At 59.0% G+C, this 18,661-nt stretch overlaps 1 long non-coding RNA gene across 1 annotated transcript; it reads right to left on the reverse strand.

Annotated features, from left to right (window-relative positions):
- LOC141276913 (uncharacterized) lies at positions 1 to 13,483 on the reverse strand. The gene is made up of 3 exons (XR_012327273.1): positions 13,416 to 13,483; positions 8,409 to 8,452; positions 1 to 55 (listed from the first exon to the last, which is right to left on the reverse strand). It is a non-coding gene; the product is annotated as an uncharacterized lncRNA (long non-coding RNA).
- Positions 13,484 to 18,661: the final 5,178 nt, after the last annotated feature.

Below are 18,661 nucleotides of genomic sequence, written 5' to 3' on the forward strand. Positions count from 1 at the left end.
GCTGCATGGCCGTGAGCTTCAGGCGCCTGTCGGGGCTGTCCAGGGGCACCAGCGCCTGCATGAGAAACTGGTGGTAGCTGCTGCAGTTGCTTTCCACCCGGGGGGGAGGGGAGATGGGGTCGGCATCGGGCGGGGGCCCACGTGCCCCCTGGCCCTGCCTGAGGCCCCGGGCCCGGCAAGCACCCCACTCGCAGCTGTGCTCGCGAGGGTGGAAGCGGTGCCCCGATGACCGTCTGCACTCCCCAAGCCCCGTGGGTATCCTGTTCCGATTCACAGGAAGATTCCAGAGAGGCTAGTGGCGCCCTGGCCACGGAGACTTCCTTCCCAACCCCGACGGCCTCTCTCAAGGTCCAGGGGACGGGCGCCCAAGGAAAGAGTGCTGGCCCTTCACTCACCAGTCCCCAACAGCCACGGGCCCTGGACTCACGACCCCTTTAGAGAGTCCCTGCATCTCCGTGATGGGCAGAATTGTGTCGCCAAGACCTGTGTGTTGAAGTCCTAACCCCCGGTACTTCGGGATATGAATGTATTTGGAGAAAAGGTCTTTAAATAGGTGATTAAGTTAAAGCAAGGTCATGAGAGCGGCCCTAATCCAGTATGACTAGTGCCCTTATAAGAAGAGGAGATCAGGGCACAGACACGCACAGAGAGATGACCACGTGAGGACACAGGGAGGAGATGGCTGTCTACACGCCAAAGAGAGAGGCCTCAGGCGAACCAGCCCTGCCGAGGTCTGGATCTCAGTGGCAATATCTGTGGTGGTTCATTACGGCAACCCAAGCTGGCTAAGACAGGCCCCATTCCCAAGCCTGGCCTCTCCCTCCTTGCTGAGTTGGGAACAACCTGACTGGTCTTCGCTCTGCAAAGCCCTCAGCCTCTCCCGCTGAGTCCATGCTGCCAGGGTGCTGTGGGGCTCACACCTCTGTCCCTGGGAGGCAGTGCTCCTCAGGGGAGGGCCACCTCCTCTCCAGCACCTCCTGATCACAGGAGGACCCTCTTTCCCCTCCCCCTATGGGCAGTTCATCCGAAGAGCAAAGACCCAACTCTATGCTTCCCATGAAAAAAAACCCACTCTAAGACACAGATAGGTTAAAAGGAAAAAGGCCTGTGATGCTCACACCATCAGAAGCTACATTAACACTAGACAAAGTCGACTCCAGAGCAAAGAACAGACCCGTAGTGAGGATGGTGGTTCTGGGGTCCCTACTCCAAGAGGACAGGTGTCCTAAGACACCTGTGGAACAGAGCTTCAAAGTAAATGGAGCAAACCTGATGCCGCTACAGGAAAGAGACAATCTACAGTTGTACTGGGATTTCCACACCCCTTTCAGTCACCGATAGAAGAGACAAAACTGGTGAGTACACAGAAGATTTAAACAGCGCTACCCCCGCCTTCACCTGGCTGGCGTTCTCGTGGGCTCGCCTCAGGGAGAGTGGGAGGCATCGCCTTTGTCAGCCTGCCCAGCATGTTTACCGACACAGGCTGTAGTCTGGGCTAATACATTTTAAAAGATTCACACTTGTATAAAGTGTTTTCTTTGACAAAAAAAGGAATTAAACTAGAACCTAATTAACGTACTTCTAAATAAGTCATAGAACAAATTTTTAAAAATCTAAACTGAATTTAGAAAGTATTTTGAACTAAGTGAAAAGGAAAGTACAACATATCAAAATCGATCATCACAGTAGATACAGCAAAAGCATTTGACAAAGTCCAACCTCCACCCTCATAAACGCTCTCCGCAAATTAAGAACAGAAGGGAAGTTTTTCAACCTGACGAGGAGCTTCTAAAAACCCACCACAAACCACAACTAGCAGATGCTTGAGCGGAAAGACAGGTGCCTTCTCCATCGGATCAGGAGCAAGATGGGAGGTCTGCTCTCACCACTGCTGGCCAGCACTGTGCTCGAGGTTCTAGCGTGTGCAGGAAGTTAAGAATGAGACAGAAAAGGCACTGAGATTGGAGAGGAAGACTTTATTAAATAAAACTGCCTTTATGCACAGAAGTCATGCATCAAATCCTATGGAATCTACAGGAAATCCAAAAAGCTAATAAGTGAGTTGAGCAAGGTTGCAGGAAGGTACAAGATCAATATACAAAAATCAATTGCATTTGTATATACCAACAGGGCACAACTGGAAATTAAAATATTTCTTCTTTTTTTAATTTTTATGGAAAATAAAAACTTTAAATATCATCAGCAAAGTCTAAAAAGCATGAAATACGTTGGAAAGATCTGACAAAAGATATGCAAGAAATGAGAAGCATGGTCTGGAGGAATTAAAGAAGCCTGAGTAACTGGAGAGGTGGATAGAGGTCACAGAGCACAAGGTAAAACAATGTTGAGATGTCAGTTATCCCCAAACTGATCTAGAGATGAAACAGAATTCCAGCATGCTGTTCAGTAGCGGCCAGTCTGCTGATTCTCATTCATATGGAAACGCAAGGAACCTACAATAGCAGAAGGGGCTTTGAAAAAGATGAACAAAGTTGAAGGACTCATAGCGCTCAACTTCCAAGACTTATCATAAAGCTGCCATGAGCAGACAATGTGGTGTTGGCATAAAGACAGTTCTAGATCAGTGGAACGGAATAAAGAGGTCAGAAACAGAACCAGACATGTGGTCAATTGATTTTTGACACAGGTGCAGAGTTAATTCAATAGAGAAGTGGGTTTCTGGAACAACTAGGTATCCACGGGCAAAAAATTCATCCTCAACCCATACCATATACCATATAAAAACTAATTCAAAACAGATCACGGGGGCTTCCCTGGTGGCGCAGTGGTTGGGAGTCCGCCTGCCGATGCAGGGGACGCGGGTTTGAGCCCCGGTCCGGGAAGATCCCACAGGCCGCGGAGCGGCTGGGCCTGTGAGCCATGGCCGCTGAGCCTGCGCGTCCGGAGCCTGTGCTCCGCAGCGGAGAGGCCACAACAGTGAGAGGCCCGCGTACCGCAAAAAAAAAAAAAAAAACAGATCACGGACCTAAGTGTTAAACCTAAAACTACAAAACTTGTAGAAGAAAACGTAGTTTAGAAAATATAGAGAAAATCTCTCGTCTTGGGTTCAGCAAAGATTTCCTAGATAGATTCATCCCTTGGTATCTGTGGGAGATTGGTTCTAGGACCCCCGCAGATGCTCAGGTCCCTTAGTGTATAAAATGGTGCAGGATTTGCACACAACTTATGAACATCCTCTCATACACTGGACATCGTCTCTAGATTACTTATAAGTAATAAGTAACCTAATGCTGTGTAAATGCTATAGAAATAGTTGCCAGCCTGGCGAATTCAAGTTTTGCTTATTGGAACTTTATGGAATTTTTTTCCCCAAATATTTTCTATCTGAGTTTGGTTGAATCTGCAGATGTGGAACCCATGGATGCAGAGGGTCAACTGTACGATACCAAAAACCAAAATAGATGAATTGAACTTCCTCAAAATTAAGAACTTCTGCTCTTCAGAGGAGACAGTGAGAGAATAAAAAGACAAGCCACTAATTGGGAGAAAATACTTTCAAATCACATAACTGATTAGGGCTCACGTAGAGATTATAGCCAAACAAATAAAGCGACTTAAAACTTAGGCATAAAATTTGAACAAACACCTCAGCAGAGAGGACATAAAACGCACATGGAAAGATGCTCCCCAAGTTAGTCAGTAGAGAAATGAAAATTTAAACCACAACGAGACACCACTACAAGCCCATTAGAACGGCTCAAATTTAAAAGACCCACCTTACCGCGTCTCTGTGAGGATTTGGAGCTGCAGGAAGTCTCGCTCCTGAGGGGTGGGAGGACACTTGGCAACTGGTTGAAATGACCCAGCCATTTCACCCCTAGGGACTCACCCAACAAAGGTGAAAACATATGTCTCTACAGAGACCTTACATGAATCCCACGGCAGCGTTGTGTGTAACAGCCCCAAACTGGGAGCAAAACCAACGCCCATGATCCAGCGAGTGGATCGGCAAATGGTGGTAAAGCCATGAAATCAAATACTGCTCAGCAATAAAAGGAGTGAACTATCGATATTGATGCACGTGCAACGTGGACGAATCTCAAATTCATTGTGCCGAGTAAGAAGACCCCAGGCAAGGGTAACTGTGTGTGTGCGATTCCATTAGTACAGGCTTCTATAAAATGCAAGCTGATCTATAGTGACAGCAATCAGATAGTGGTTTCACTGGCGAGGGGGGGAGGAGGAGGGGTTCCACAGTGGCACAAGGAAGTTTTGGGGGTCATGGATCTGCTCATTATCTTGATTTGGGTGATAATTTCACAGTGATAGGTCAAAACGTGTGAAATTGTACGTTTCAAATATGTCCAGTTTTTGGTATGCCAGTTATACCTCAACTGTCAAATCTGTTAAAAAACCAAAACCAGTGCCTGCCCAGTGTCACGTCCCGTGGCCCTTCCTCCGATGCGCCAGGACTGGCTCCAGTTAGACACACGGGTGAACGTGCGTGCTGGCCCAGGCCCCCTCCAGGATCCAGGCACCCACTCCTGGCTGCCGACAGCTCGGACTTGCCCTTCAGTATTATGCCCCTTTACCGAGGGAGCCATAGCCAGTGATTGGTCAGCTCAGGGGCTGGACAATGCCCCAGTTGAGTGTCCCCAGGGCCAGAGGTGGCCCACTTCTCCTGGGACCCCACCTGTCTTCTAACATCTACACCGGCCTCCCAGCTCACAGTCTGCTCCCAGGGGCCCAGCCCAGGTGCCTGCTTGGCTGCCTCCCCATCTGCTGTCTCTCAGTGATGGGGGCTCCTAGGATGGGGAAGGCCAGAGCAGGGTTTATGGCTGGCTGGCTTTGTTTTCACAGATCTGAACGTCAAAGAAAGTGGTGGCCTGCCCCGCTGGTTGGGTCTGGGTGTCCTGGAGCTGCCAAGGTATGAGCAACGCCTCTCCGTTCTCTTTCCAGCACTTTCCGGGCCGGGCTTGGCATTTGGGAACGGGGGGGTGATCTGTGCAGTCACAGCCCCCCAGGGGTCTCCGAGCCACACCCGTGGGAAGCCCTGGCAGCCCCACCTGGGCACCGACCTTCTCCAAAGGAGACTTGAAGTCCAGGTTCAAGGGCTCCAGGAGCTCCTGGATGCTGGCATCTAGAACCTTCTCCCTCCTGATGAGCTGCAGGCAGAGCGCAGTGCTCAGACCCCCCACCCCCAAGGCTGGCGGGACAGAGACCAGAGTGCACAGGGCAGCCAGGGCCCCACCAGGACTGAGACAGGGAGCTGGAGGCCAAGTCCGCTGGGAATCTCCAGGGCCAGCAGTCACCCCTGGGCAGGCAAAGAACACACAACTTGTTCCCAGAACGGGTAAGGCGAGGGCCAGGATGCTACCCCTCCAGCAACCCTCCAGGGCGCTCATTCTAAGTGGATTCTGGCCATGCCCACCCCTGCCTGACCCCTGGCAGCCAGCTACCCATAGGACGGAGGCCCAGTCCCTTGATGTGGCTGGTGAGACCGGCCTGGCCCTGCAGTATCTGCAGAGAGTACTCCCCCTCTCTGTGCTGCTGTCTCGAGCCTCACGGCCTTTGCACAGGCTGTTCCCATGGCTGGACAGCTCTCCCCACCCCGAGCCAGATCTCCTGTGCCTGGGTCAGCCGTCAGCCAGGTTCCCCTGAGGCAGAGCCGAGCTATGCTTGGAGCCTGTCCCCCTCTGTAAGCACACGTGCCCTGCTGTGACCCCTCCCCATTGGTCCTGTCCATCAGCCCCAGACCCCCAGAGAATCTGGGACAGGAATGAAGTCCGGTGGCAGCCCAGGCCTTCACGCTGGACAGAGGGCCGGAGCGCGGGCGGCGTCCCCTCGCGTCGGTCTGAGAGCAGCCGCAGGAGGCCCGAGCCGAGGAGTCTCCTGCGCGCTGCAGAGGTGGGCCAGTGCCGCCCAGTCGTCGGGAGCCCCCAGGGCCCCGGGGCCCTGGCTCCAGGTGGCGCCCAGGCCCTCGCCCGGCTGATGGGCACTGACGTGTGGGGTCGTGTGCCCACCTGCCCTCCACTCGTGCCCTGACTCCTCCTGCCTTGGGGAACCTTCCCCTGCATGTGCCAGGAGGTCAGGGGCTTCAGGGACTACCGAGGCCAGTGGTAGCCAAGGGGCGGAGTGGACCCTGAGGCCCAGAAGACCCCACCCTCAGTGGCAGAGGGGGGGGTGTGAGCCTCCGCGAGGGCACAGGCCTCTCTCAGCGGCCCACCTGGCCGCGCTGCTGGACGCAGCAGAGGATGCACTCCGACACCAGCTCCTCTCCACGGCTGACCGGGTCCTGATCTCGTTGACGAGGGCTTCCTCCCCGGGCGGGCTGCCGCTCAGGGGCCTGTGCAGAGTCACGCTGCCCAAGTGGTCTGCAGAGCCCAGAGAAGCAGAGCGGCAGTGCTGGGGGCACCGAGGAGGAGCCAGGCCTCCCGGCTCCAGCTCCAGCTGGAGCCCCAAGTCACAGCAGCCCAGCTTGGTGCACAAGGCATCTGCTGTGAATGTAGCCAGGAAACTCTAAACACAGCATCAGAGGGCCCACGCCTCCCCAGACGCTGAGACTCAATCAGGAGGCGCGGTGCCGAACCAGCACCCAGTCCAGGAAAGGGGGACACGGTGCAGGGCAGGAACTCAGAACCTCCGATGAAGGGGAGAAGGGGGTGCCAAGGACTTGCTAATCATTTGGGGCCCAAATTAACCTGGATCCCAACCCTGCTCCTCGCACCAAAGTAAACAGCAGACCGTCCTGATATCTGAATTTCCGAACTACAACCGTGAATGTTCAGAGGAGACCGAGGGGTTTGTATCTCTGAATCCTGGGATAGAGAAAGGCTTTCTAAATATGGCGCAAAGGCAGAAACCGAAGGGAAGGAACTTGTAGAGCTGGCGACGTGAACTTGGGGCCCAAGCAAGCCTTATATTCAGTGTTTACTGGTTAAACACTGAAAAAATGTTTGTGACATCTATAACAAAGGGTTACTACCAATCTATAAAAGGCTCCTATCTCTCAGTTGGTAAGGATTTGCACCATCATTTCAAACTCAGGCAAAGGGGATGGAGAGGACGCTTCCAGAAGAAATCCTGCTGGCCAATAATTAAACCAAAAGGGGGTCCCCTCACCAGTGAGGAAAGAAACACAAACTGGAATGAGGAGAGAGGCTCTTTTCTTGTCAGCGAGACAAAGATGAACCAGTGTGAAGACAGACCGCCTCATGCGGCTGGGGGTGGGAGGAGGAACCATTCGTTTGGAAGATAATTTAGCAACCGTTCTCAAATGCAAATAAAAAGCATGTTCAGACCACTCAGCTGATAGGATTCCTCTCTCATGGACAGAAGAAAGCCTGGAAGCTCTATAACGGTGAGGACGGGTTTCTAATTGTCCCTCACTTTCACAAAGATAATCAATATTTCTTTGATCCAAAAAAAAAAAAAAAAAAACAGGGCTGTGAAGCCAGTGTCCCGCTGGGAATGGAAACAAGTCAGGTGGTCAGGTGCAACACGGGCCCCGCCCTCTCAGGTACCACCTGTGGCCAGGTGCGAGTGTCGCCCACCTTCTGCAGGGCCCCACGCTTCCCCAGCCAGCCCCATCGCCTTGGGCTCGTGCTGGCCCAGGCGGCGGTCTGCTCTGGGAAGGCCCCAGCTGCCACCCACAGCCAGGGCCACGTCACATTGCAGGGGCGCTTGTTAGGTGGCCTCCCTGCTGGCACTGAGCTGCCAGGCCCTGGAGCCCCAAACAAATGCAAAAGGCTCGTGTTTACCTGGCTCTTGGGGAGGGTCTGTGCCCCCAGAGTTCGAAGGGTGATGGGTAACTGTCCTGTGCCTCCCTCACAGGGGAGAGGAAGGGCGGCACGGAGGGGGGACCAGGTGCCTCGCAGCCCGGGCGACAGGCCCCTGGGCTCACCTCCTGGGTGCAGGGACAGCTGTGGCCCTTTGCTGGGCTCAAGGGTGACGGGGGGGACCTCGCCTGCCTTGTAAGGCTGGTCCCTGGTGATCACTGAAGCCCTTCCAGAAGTTTCTGTCTGCCGCTCCCCCACAAAGTGTCGGGAGAGAATCCCGGAGGGGAGGGTGTGAACAGAGCTAATGCTTAGCCATGGTGATGGGAACCAAGACCCAGAAGAGGGGATCCGCTCGGAGCCCCGGGGGCTGGGCAGCGCTGCCCAGAGACAGCTCAGCGGGCCTCCCGGGGCCCCGCCCAGCCCTGTCACCAGTGTCCAGCTCTGGCTTCTCGGGCGAGAGGCGGTAGGACCGCCAGGGGGGCGGTGGAAGCCGTCGCCGGGGTGGCTGCCATCGAGAGCGGCCCCTCCTGGGGGACGGGTCCTGGGATGACAGAGGGTGGGCGACATCGCTCACACCTGCCGGAAAAGGGCCAGCCCACCTGGTCCCCCACCTCAGTCAGCCATCCCGACCTGCCAGCCTCCCGCCACAGGGTCCTCACCCCGACCTACCAGGCCGTCACAGTCCGTCAGCGGCTCCGTGGCCTCCAGGGGACCTGGGGAAGGACAAGGAGTTGTTTCCTAACTCAGGCTGACATTCGAGCTCCTCCCTCACGCTGCCCGTCCTCCAAGGCCCCTCGGCCCCAGCCGGCCCCGCAGGCTCCCTTCCCCAGCGGCTCCGTGATTCCAAGTCTGGAGTCCACATGGCAGTGGCCACCTGCCCCTCACGCCTAGACCCACAGCTCAGGCGTGGCCACCACAGGGGCCGCCAGGCACGGGGGCTGAGGGCCGGCCCGAGGAGCTCAGCAGAGCCTCTACAGGACCCGCTGGCCAGAGCCCAGGTGCCCAGCCCGCCCCACCTCCAGACTGCGCCCGGGTGTCTGGGCCCGGGTGGACAGGTCACCTGCCCTGGGAGACGGTGCCAACCCCAGTGCCGACCCCTGGGGGCCGCTGGGACTCCCTCCCCGCCCACGCTTCCACTGCGCTTCCCAGCATGACGGGTGGCAGGCGTTTATTTTCCGCTGCCCCTTCCGGCCTGGCAGGTCTGGGCCAGGCCAGAATCTGCGTTTCTAACAAGATGCTGCCCGTCTCGGGTGGCTGAGGAGGCCCCACAGGTCCCTCGCTGACCTGGACCCAGGTAGTGGCTGCAGACCCGGTAGGTGTACCTCCCTCAGGGCCCCGACAGCACAGCTCCTCCCCTGGGAGGCGGCATCTCCGTGACCACCAGCCGCCCCGACCCACCACCCCACCCCCGCTCCCTCCGCTTCCCTTCCAGCCGTAATTCCTAAGGACTCCCCGAAACTGCCCATTCAGCCCATCCCACTGCGCTGTCTCTCCCCAGGCCCCCAGGAGACCCTGATGCCCCCTGATGCCGCCATCCCATTCATTCTTGGCCCTGACCTCTCAGCTCCAGTGCCCCAGCCTCGTTCTTCTCAGCACCTCCCTCCAGGCCCCCCACTAGCTGAGTGCGCACGGCCCACGCTCCGGCTCCCTCCCTCCCTCCCAAAGGACGCCCAGAAGAACGCCTGGCACCTACCCCTGCACGCTGCCCCGCCCAGCCCGGCGCCCTGGGTGGGTGGGGCCCACCCTCGTCCTTGGGACCCCCAGTTCAATGCGCCCAACCTGCATCTCAGGACTCCTGCAGCCTCACAGGTCTCCCTCCCCTCCCACCTCTCTCCCCTCATCCCAGCCCCACCCTCCGAACCCACACCTCTGGCCCGCCCTTCCTGTCCAGACCCTCCAGGGCCCTGTCCCTTCCGGGTTCACACTCCGAGCCCCACCAGGTGCCAGGCCCTGCCCCACCCTCCTCTCTCCCCACCGCCCCTGAGCTGGCCCTTTCCCCCTCAGTGGCAGCGTCCACGCCTCCCTCGGCCCTGTTGCCCACCCAGCGGTCCCCACTCTCGTGTGACTCTTAGCGGTGCCCCCTCAGCGGCCATGCCCACAGAAGCGCCCGCCTCCACGCACACCGGCTCTTGGCTTTGGCTGGGGGGCTGTTGCCCTATTTAGAGGAGACAGTTTTCTCCGGAGGTTGGACCCCCCCTTCTGCAAACTGGTTCCCCAAACCGCCTTCATGGAGGATGGATAGGCCCTTGTCATCCATTCCACACCTGGGGTGGAAGTCACAGTGGGCAAGAGTCTGCGGAGGTAAGACCCAAGTCAGCAAAGGGGACGGTGAACCCAAGGAGGTAATGTTAGGGTGGCCCAGGGTAACTGAACCCCAGAGAGGATAATTTGGCCGGAGAGCAGAGGTCCGCTGGTAAAGCAGATGGCGGAGGGGAGAGCGCGGGCGCCTCGAGCTCCGCTGCTCTGAGGTCCCACCAACACTATCCTCCTCCTTTTCCACCTGCTTCCCTCTGCCGTCAAAGGGAGGGAACCGCCGCAGCCCCATGGAGCCTGCCCATCCTGCCGCCTTGGCCACTGCTGGCCCCCAGGGCCCGCCCACAAAGGCCACAAAGGCCTTCTTTTCCATTCCTGCACTCAGCCCTGCCACTCCCACTGCCACGGGGCCTTTGCACAAGCTGTGCTAATGCCCGGAACATTCCTGCCCTTCTGCCCCTTGTGTGCCCCCCACCCCCCGTCCTCCCCATCCTTCCAAGCCTGGGGTTCCCTTTATCCCCCTTTAGGGTGGGCCTTCAGTCTGTCTCCCTGAAGCTTTACGTTCACAGCAGGGAAGAGTATCCCCAAACACGAGGGTCAGGTGCCTCAGGTGCCTCAGGTCAGGTGCCTGGAGGTCAGGTGCCTCCAGGGTTGAGAAGGACTCAACCCTGGACTCAGAAATGAGCTCCAGGCAAGCGCAGAAATCACTTACAGAAGGTGCTATTCAAATGTAATGATTGTTTAAAAGGTTATAAAAGACAACAGCCTCCCCCAGAGGGGAGTCTCTGATAAGACCCCCCCAGGAGCACACACTAGTTGGCCGAGAATCCCACTTCTGGGAATTCAATCAATGGAATGAATGAGAATTCCATACAAAATTCACTACTCAAGGATTCTTCTCTGGTTTAAAATAGCCACGCATGTGCAAAAATACAGGAGGAAGAGGCAGTGGTTCAAAATCCTGTTTCTGAAGATGAACGAGGTGGATCCCACGTGGAATGAAAAACCATACGATTCTAATTTAAAATTAAGAGTTATCTCTGGGTGTTGGGAGTGGGGGGATTTTTCTTCCTGTACCCTTTTCAAATTCCAACTTGTCTGCAATGAGAATGGATTACCCTTATGAGAAAAAGAAAAATACTTATTTAAGACCAAAGATGACGTGAGGTTTAAGCAAAAAAAGAAAAACGTCAGCAGACACTACCTTAGGTCCTGGGGACGGGCTGGGCAGGGGGCCAGAGGGGGAGTTGGCACGGGGCTCTGCCCAGCTCTGAGGTCCAGAGGGCCTGGCAGCCTTAAGGGTCCTGAGAAGATGGAGAGGGCTCAGGACTCGATGCCGGGCTCAGGCCGCGGAGGGGCTGGTGTGGCGGGAGAGGTTGGAGGGGGCAGGACCCCAGCCCCTCTGGCCGGTGGTAAACGTGCTGCCCACCCTGTGGACATCTGAGAGGAGGCGGCTGTGCCCGAGGTCACTCAGGACCCTGCGGGTTGGCCTGGGTCCACGTGGCTGCGGCTTCCACTTGACGCTGGCAGCCGGCAGAGCAGCGAGGAAGGTATTCGGAGAAAGCCCGGCTGATGACGGCCAAGGCAGGAGGTTTTGAGGACTTTTATGAGTTCACAGGGTGGGGGCAGAAACAAGCCACAGGGTCCCAAGACCCAGCAGCCCCGACCAGGAGCAGTGTGTGCAGGTTCTCAAGGTCATTCTGAGGTCAGGAGGGCCCACTGAGGACAACTGAAGTGGGCAGACCAACGTCATGGTCAATGTCGCCAATGGTGGCAGGCAGGTGTCACTCTCTGAGCAAAGCAGCTGAATGGGCACCTGGCGGTGGGGGGGTCTGGGGACGCTGGGAGCCCAGAAGGGGGCAGGCGGCGGGGGATGGGGGGGGCTGGCATAGGTAGGGTGGGTACCTCCCGAAAGACCCCTCTGTGAGTCGAGTCCTGTCCCAGGGCTCCTGAAGCCACAGTTCCTGCTTCCCAAAGGCCACCCTGCCTAAGAATTCCATCCTCCAACCGCTGCCAGTGACAGTTGAGGGGTCCTTCAGGTGCGTGGCCCTGAATTTGCTTCTCTGGGGCCCAGAATGATCCGATCCGGGCACAGACAGTTCCCTGAGACGGTGGCGGCCCGAGGACAGGCCCTGCCGCCCCAGGCTCCGCTCTCCGGATTCCCGCGCCCACTCCCTCCCGCCAGCCAGCAGGCAGGGCCCGGCGCATGTCCCCACCACCAGCGCTGGGTGCTGCCCGCCTGCATTCATTCCATGGGTTTGGGCTCGCGGGTTCCTTCCAGAGTGTGTGGTCCCCCCCTTGCCTCCCTGACCTCAGCCTTGGCTCTCAGCCACCAGGAGAGCAGGAACCTGGCCAGACCCGGCTAGTACTCCCCGCAAGACTGGCGCCTCCACCGGTCACACCCCGGAGCGCAGCTGGGGGCGTGGCTACACCAGCTGCTTCCTCCCTCCTGGGGCGGGGCATCTGGGTAGCAGCCCATCCCTGCCTGGGCCCCCCAACCCCTCCAGGGATCTGAAAAATTGTAGGAAACCCTCCTCCCTGCCCCACACCCCAGCACAGGGCAGCTCCGCAGCAGGGTCTGTGCCCTGTCGCCTTTCTTTCTTGTAGCAGTCTGAAGGGATAACTCCTCCGGGACGCCCTGCCCATTCAGAGAGGGGGTCGCAGGTTTCCAGCTGGCGTCTGGGATGCTTTGGAGGGAATCTCTGCCCGGCAGCGTGGCTCCCCGATTCCTGGGGCTGAGGAAACCTCAGAGCCACACACCGTTGAGATAAAACAGGGCCCCCGCCCACCCGCGGACAGAGGGCTGGACTGGGGTGGGCCCGCAGGTGGCTTGAGGCTTGGGCAGGTGGGGGGACGAAGAAGGGAGGCGAGAAGAGTGACCCCGGCTCTCGGGGCCCCGCAGCCGCCAGCAAGGTCCCCGAGGAACCCAGGGGGCAAGCCCACAAGACGATCACTTGGGGGAGTTTCTACCATAAGTGCCCCCATGCCAACAGCACCTTGGAGAGGTGGACCCCGGGGCTCGGGGAGAGCGGGGGGCGCGGGCAGCTGGCCAGTCTCCCTGCAGCCAGAAAGCCACTATAGAGGGAGGGCCCACAGCACCAGGCCTCCTGGGAGTGGCAGCGACGTGGGGACACATTGGAGGCTTCGGCCCTGCCCGATGCTCTCAGACGAGGTCCCGCAGGGTCGCTCTGGCCTCTGTGGGTATTTGGGGGAGGACAGACGACCCTGACACAGCCCAGTCCAGGCTCTGGGGCACTGGAGGGACACACGGGCGTCTCCCGGTCCCTGCAAACCCTTTGGGCTTGTGGCAGGACCATTTGCCACTGGAAGAGGTACCAGAATGGGCCCCGGCGGTGTGTAACGGGGGGACCTGTAAAGACCCCTGATACCCCTCAGATCCCAGCGGGGTGGAGCTGGACCCACCAGGCCACACTGGGGCTACGTGACCCTGGAGGATGCATGGTCCTCAGAGGCCCCAGATCTGAATCAGCACCTCCGTCCGTGGGGCTCCTGGAGGCTGGTGCCATTTCCATGGCAACAGAGGCCGCTGAGGGGGAGGGGCTGAGCTGAGGGCCCTGGTGATACGTGGGCACTGGGGGCCTCTGTTTCGAAGCTCTGAGCACCACGGCAGGTGGGGGGTGGGAGCAGCCCCTTTTAGGGCAAAGCAAGTTGCCCAGTGGCAGGTTCAGCGCAGGGGGTCTACACCAAGGGGTGCAGCCCTAGTGCTGGGCAGAGGGGGTCACTGAGGCAGAAACAACACGACCCCTTCCTGGACGAGAGTTAGGAAGTGCCCCCTGCCAAGTCTCCACCCAGGGCCCTGCTGCCCAGCACAGCCCCGAGGGGCTACTCAGCACAGCCCCCTTCCAAGGCCACATCCGCCCTTCCCCCAGAGAGCTCTGCCCCGAGCCCTCAACCAGCCTGGATGGAGGCGTCCTGGGAGGAGGAAGAGAGGGGAGATGGGGAAACAGAGGCCTGAGGCTGGGCCTGAGGAGGTGGGGAAATGGAGGCTCAGGGACCCTGGGATAGAGGTGACAGGGTCCATCGCAGTTGGGGTCAGACATTAGTGGGTGACCAGGGCTTAAAGGGCGATTCTTAGGAGAGCTCAGGTGCCTGTGGTGTTGCCAGTGTGCTCTGGTCTGGGGACCAGGGACAAAGGATCCAGAGGTCCGAGCGAGCTGGGGATGCCCCTTGCCATGGGGAGGACACAGAGCCCGCACGGCCTGGGAAGGCTTCTGGCGGAGGCAGGAGAGGGACAGAGGACCGGGGGCGGGAGGGCGCTCTTGGGGAAATGGTGTGAGCTGCGTGTGGCTGGAGGGCAGAGGGTGCCAATACCTGGGAGGTGGTGCGACCTGCTCAGTGGCGGGGGAGGGGGGAGGAGGGTGTTACGGACGGACGCTGCACTGGTGGAATCCAGAGGTGAACATGGCGGCGAGGGACAAGCAGGCTTCAGGGTGGGGGAAAATCCCCCCTGCGGCTGCTGGAGTTCAAGCACTTGTGAGCGACCCGGGCAGGGGGTACTGGCACCCATGCAAGGGAGAAGCTGGGGTGGCCCGAGTGTTCCCAGAGAGCAGGCTCCATCCCCCGGGTACCCCAGGAGGCTGGGGGCCAGAGGAGGGGCGAAGACAGACCCACCCCCTGCGTGCCCCCTGTCGCCCCGGAACTCGCCTCTGACCCCTCAGTGTGCACCGGTCACCACAGAGCTGGAAAGCCCAGAGTCTGGCATGTAGAAATCTGGATGAGCACTGGGGAGAGCAGCGCGGGGCACTGTCACCCTCACAGAGGCTGGGGGTCTGGCAGTCCAGCCTGCTCCCCCCTCGAGGGGCCGGCTCTGCCCAAGGCACACGCTGTGCCGGTGCTTGGTGATTTGCGCATCTCACACGCCGTGCTGGTGTTTGGTGATTTGCGCATCTTACGCGATTGCTTTGCTCCCTGCTGCCAGACAGTCCACGCGGGGGTGGGGCAGGGCTGGGCAGGATGTCGGAGGCTGCATGGAACTCAAGTTTCAGATGGATCCCATCTTGGTGGGGAGACAGGATGGAAACGACACAGGCTCTTCTGAGTCCTGCTGCAGCCCACGGCTCCCCATGACAGGCTGTCACCATCTGACTCATTCATTTATTCAACATATAATTGAGCACCCAGAATGTACTGTCTTCTATCAGCTTGGAAAAGGAAGAAAAAGATGTGAGCAAGGCAGTCTGTGCCCCCAGGGGCTCACAGCCTGGTAGGGAGACAGACTCATAAACGGACAGCCGCTCAAAGAGACAGGTGCTCAGTGGAAACAGTCCACTTCTGCCTGGGAAGTTCAGGTCAGGCCTTGCAGAGGAAGGGGCATTTGAGCTGGGGCTTGAAACATGCATAAGAGTTTGCCAGATGTTGAGGAAAGAAGAGGAATCGCAGCAGAGGGAATGGCACACAAAGGCGTGGAGCTGGGAAAACCCAGCAGGTCTCAGGGCAGGTGGGACGGGAGCAAAGGCAGGTCCCAGGGTTGGGGTGGGGGTTGTTCTTGCAAAGGAGGTGCTTGTGGGGGGGGGGTCACATGGCCCACGTGGCAGGGGGAGTGGGTTGGTGTCCTATTAACATGTAGGGCTTGGGATTTAGGTTCTGTCTTTGGCAGGAGGGAGCCTTCTGGGGTTTCAGAGCAGCAGTGGCGAATGGGGCTTTGATTTGAGGAAGGTCACGTGGGGCAATCAACGGGCGGCCGATGGAGAAGTCCAGCCAGCAGGGACGCCAGGTAGAGGCCAGGCAGGCTGGAGCCACCCAGCCACCTTGCTTCCTTCCGCTCGATTCGGGCAGTCACTCCGTGGTCACTCTGAGTGTCCACGTGGCCCAGGCCAGCAGAGAGCACGTGGCGTCGAGGGCCCCACCAGACTCCAGGACCCTCCCACCTCTGGGCAGTGCTGCTCACACGCCTCCTCCAGCCGGGCTCCGGCCCATGCCAGGCCCAGCTGCTCCTGCGTCTGTCTCCCCAGGGCCCCCCTCCCCCGCCAGTTTCCCCCCTCCCATCTCCCACCCCTCCCTCCTTCCCACCCCTTTCTTCCCGACTCTCCTCCCAGGCACCCAAGGGTAAGAGGGGGGCCAGGTTGGGGCGGGAGGGGGAGGCCAGGCTGGGCAGAGACACTCCAGCGGGTGCTGGGGAGGGACCTGGGACGTGGGGAATGGGGGGCATCAAGGTGCTCACGGCCGAGTGGCCCGGGCCCGGGCTGACTCCTCCTGTGGTCATCCCAGCTGTGGTCCAGTCCCACAGGCCCCTCCTGCTCCGAGCTCAGGCTCAGATCTGCTCCTCCACTGCAGGCTGTGTGGCCTTGGGCAGGCTACTGAGCCACTCTGTGCCTCTGCTTCCCCACCTGTAAAACAGCACCTGTTCTTTGTGATGGTTGTGATGAAGATTAACTGAGCATTTATTTATAAAGCACAGGGACAGCCCTGGGCTCAGAACCACCTCTGCTAGAAATAGGATAGAAATACGAAACCAGAAGAGGAGCACAGGCCCTGAGTCACCGTCAGGTGCGGTAGGGGTGGGGGAGGGACAAGGGGCTAGAAGAGACGAAACCACTGTCCTCGGGTTCGGTAAACGGGAAGATGGTGTCTGAGATGGTGGTGCTTGGGCGGGGATAGGAAGGAGCCGGCAAGCACAGGTTGGAGGGCCCGGGCGCGCGGGTTCCAGGCAGAGACAAGCACGGGCACCAGAGGCCTCGCAGGGGCCAGCCAAGGCCTCGACCCCAGGACGGGGAGGAGCGGGTGAGATCTAGGCAGGGGAGCCACACGGCCGGATGAAGCCTGCTTTGGAGAAGCGTTTATTGTCCTCACTCCACTCCTGTCTCCCTCCCTCCCTTCACCTGGTAAATGTCAAATGAGTGCCCAGCACAGGCCAGGCACTGGGGTGGCCCCCCTGAGCGCAGTGGGGGAGGGACTGCTGTCTCGCGGGGCTCCTGGTCTAGCTGCCACAGGTGGCCACCAGTGGTTTAGCTGCCACAGGTGCCCCAGCCTGACATCACAGCCAGCCTTCCGGTCCCGGGACCGAGGCCGGTCAGCTACGGCCCACAGAGCCCACTCACCTGCAGTCGCTCGCTGGCCAAGGGAGTCCACCCTGAGGATGGACCACAGCGCCGGCCTATCTTTGCCTCCCTATTCCACCTGCAGGGTCCCGGCGGGTCCCCACACAGGCCAACCGACAGAAGGCCAGTAGAAAAAGGGGGATCCTGGCCAACTTGGGGAGGGGAGAAGCAAAGGAGTAAGGGGACGGCAGGTGGAGAAGGAGTGCCGTCCACCTGGTGCCCTGCATGGGCCTCACCTGCGGCCCAGAGCCCACTGGAAAGAGCCCCACCAGGTTCTCGGCTCTAAAGCTGGACGCTGGGGTCACCCCGGCCAGTCCCATGGTTCACCAGCTGGGTGACCCAGGACACGGCATGAGCGTCTGTGCCTGTTCCAGGTAAATGGGGTTCCCCAGTGAAGAAATCGGAGGGTGCGGCCCACGATGCACGCGGCTGGTGTCAGTGGTGAGGTCAGCGGCTCCCACGTTGTGGGGGTGGGAGCTGTGCCCTGAGGCAGGCCGAGGAGGACCTCGCAGATGCCTCCCAGCCCAGGATGCTGTCCCAGGTGGGTGGCGGCAGGAAGGAGGCCTGGGAAGGGGCGGGTGGGGAGCAGAGTCCGAGGGGCTGACCCCGGGAGGGAGAGGGTGTCTGGGAAGAGGGGCAGCTCTGTCCCTTTGGGCTGCAGGGCCCTGGGCAAGCCCTCCCTCTGAGCCCGTGTCTTCATCTGCCATTGGATCACATGGGAATTAAACAGAGTCAACGGCTTCCCTGGTGGCGCAGTGGTTAAGAATCCGTCTGCCAATGCAGGGGACACAGGTTCGAGCCCTGGGCTGGGAAGATCCCACATGCCGTGGAGCAACTAAGCCCATGCGCCACGACTACTGAGCCTGTGCTCTAGAGCCCGCGAGCCGCAACTACTGAGCCCGCGCGCCTAGAGCCCGTGCTCTGAAACAAGAGAAGCCACCGCAACGAGAAGCCCACGCACCACAATGAAGAGTAGCCCCTGCTCGCCGCAACTAGAGAAAGCCCGCACACAGCAACGAAGACCTAATGCAGCCAAAAATAATAAATAAATAAAATAAATAAATTTAAACGGAGTCGAATGAGACGATGCTCTCAGAGCCCGGCCATCTGCCCCTTAGGGTTGTCCCGCCCACGCCTCCACGCGCAGCCACGTGGTGGCAGAGACTGTGTCCACCGCTGGGTCCCAGTGCCAGCCAGGGTGCTCCGTCTGTCAACGTGATTGACCTGTGGAACTAACGGGGGCCCAGCATGTGGAAGGAGTGCACGAAGGAGTGAAGGCGCGAAGGACCGCCTGAAGACCAGCCGCCGCAGCTCAGAGGGGACGGTGCCCCCAACCCCTCAGTTTCTTTGCCCTCATGGCAATAGCATCTGACCTGCGAAGGCTCTTCCCTCGTTTTTTGGTCTCTCACAGGAGGTTCGAAGAAGGTGGGAATAAAGGAGTCCTTGTCTTACTTTCTTGGCACATTGTGACGCGCCATGAGCGTTGAATGAACGAGTGGGAGGACGGACAGGTGGGTGAGCAGAAGGACGGGGCACAGCTGGCGTGTGCATGGCCGGCCACGGCCAGGCCTGACACCTGGGCGGGGACTCGGCTCTGGAGCAAGCCCGGCT

The sequence above is a fragment of the Tursiops truncatus genome, chromosome 17 (genome assembly GCF_011762595.2).
Source record: "Tursiops truncatus isolate mTurTru1 chromosome 17, mTurTru1.mat.Y, whole genome shotgun sequence".
Taxonomy (NCBI): domain Eukaryota; kingdom Metazoa; phylum Chordata; class Mammalia; order Artiodactyla; family Delphinidae; genus Tursiops; species Tursiops truncatus.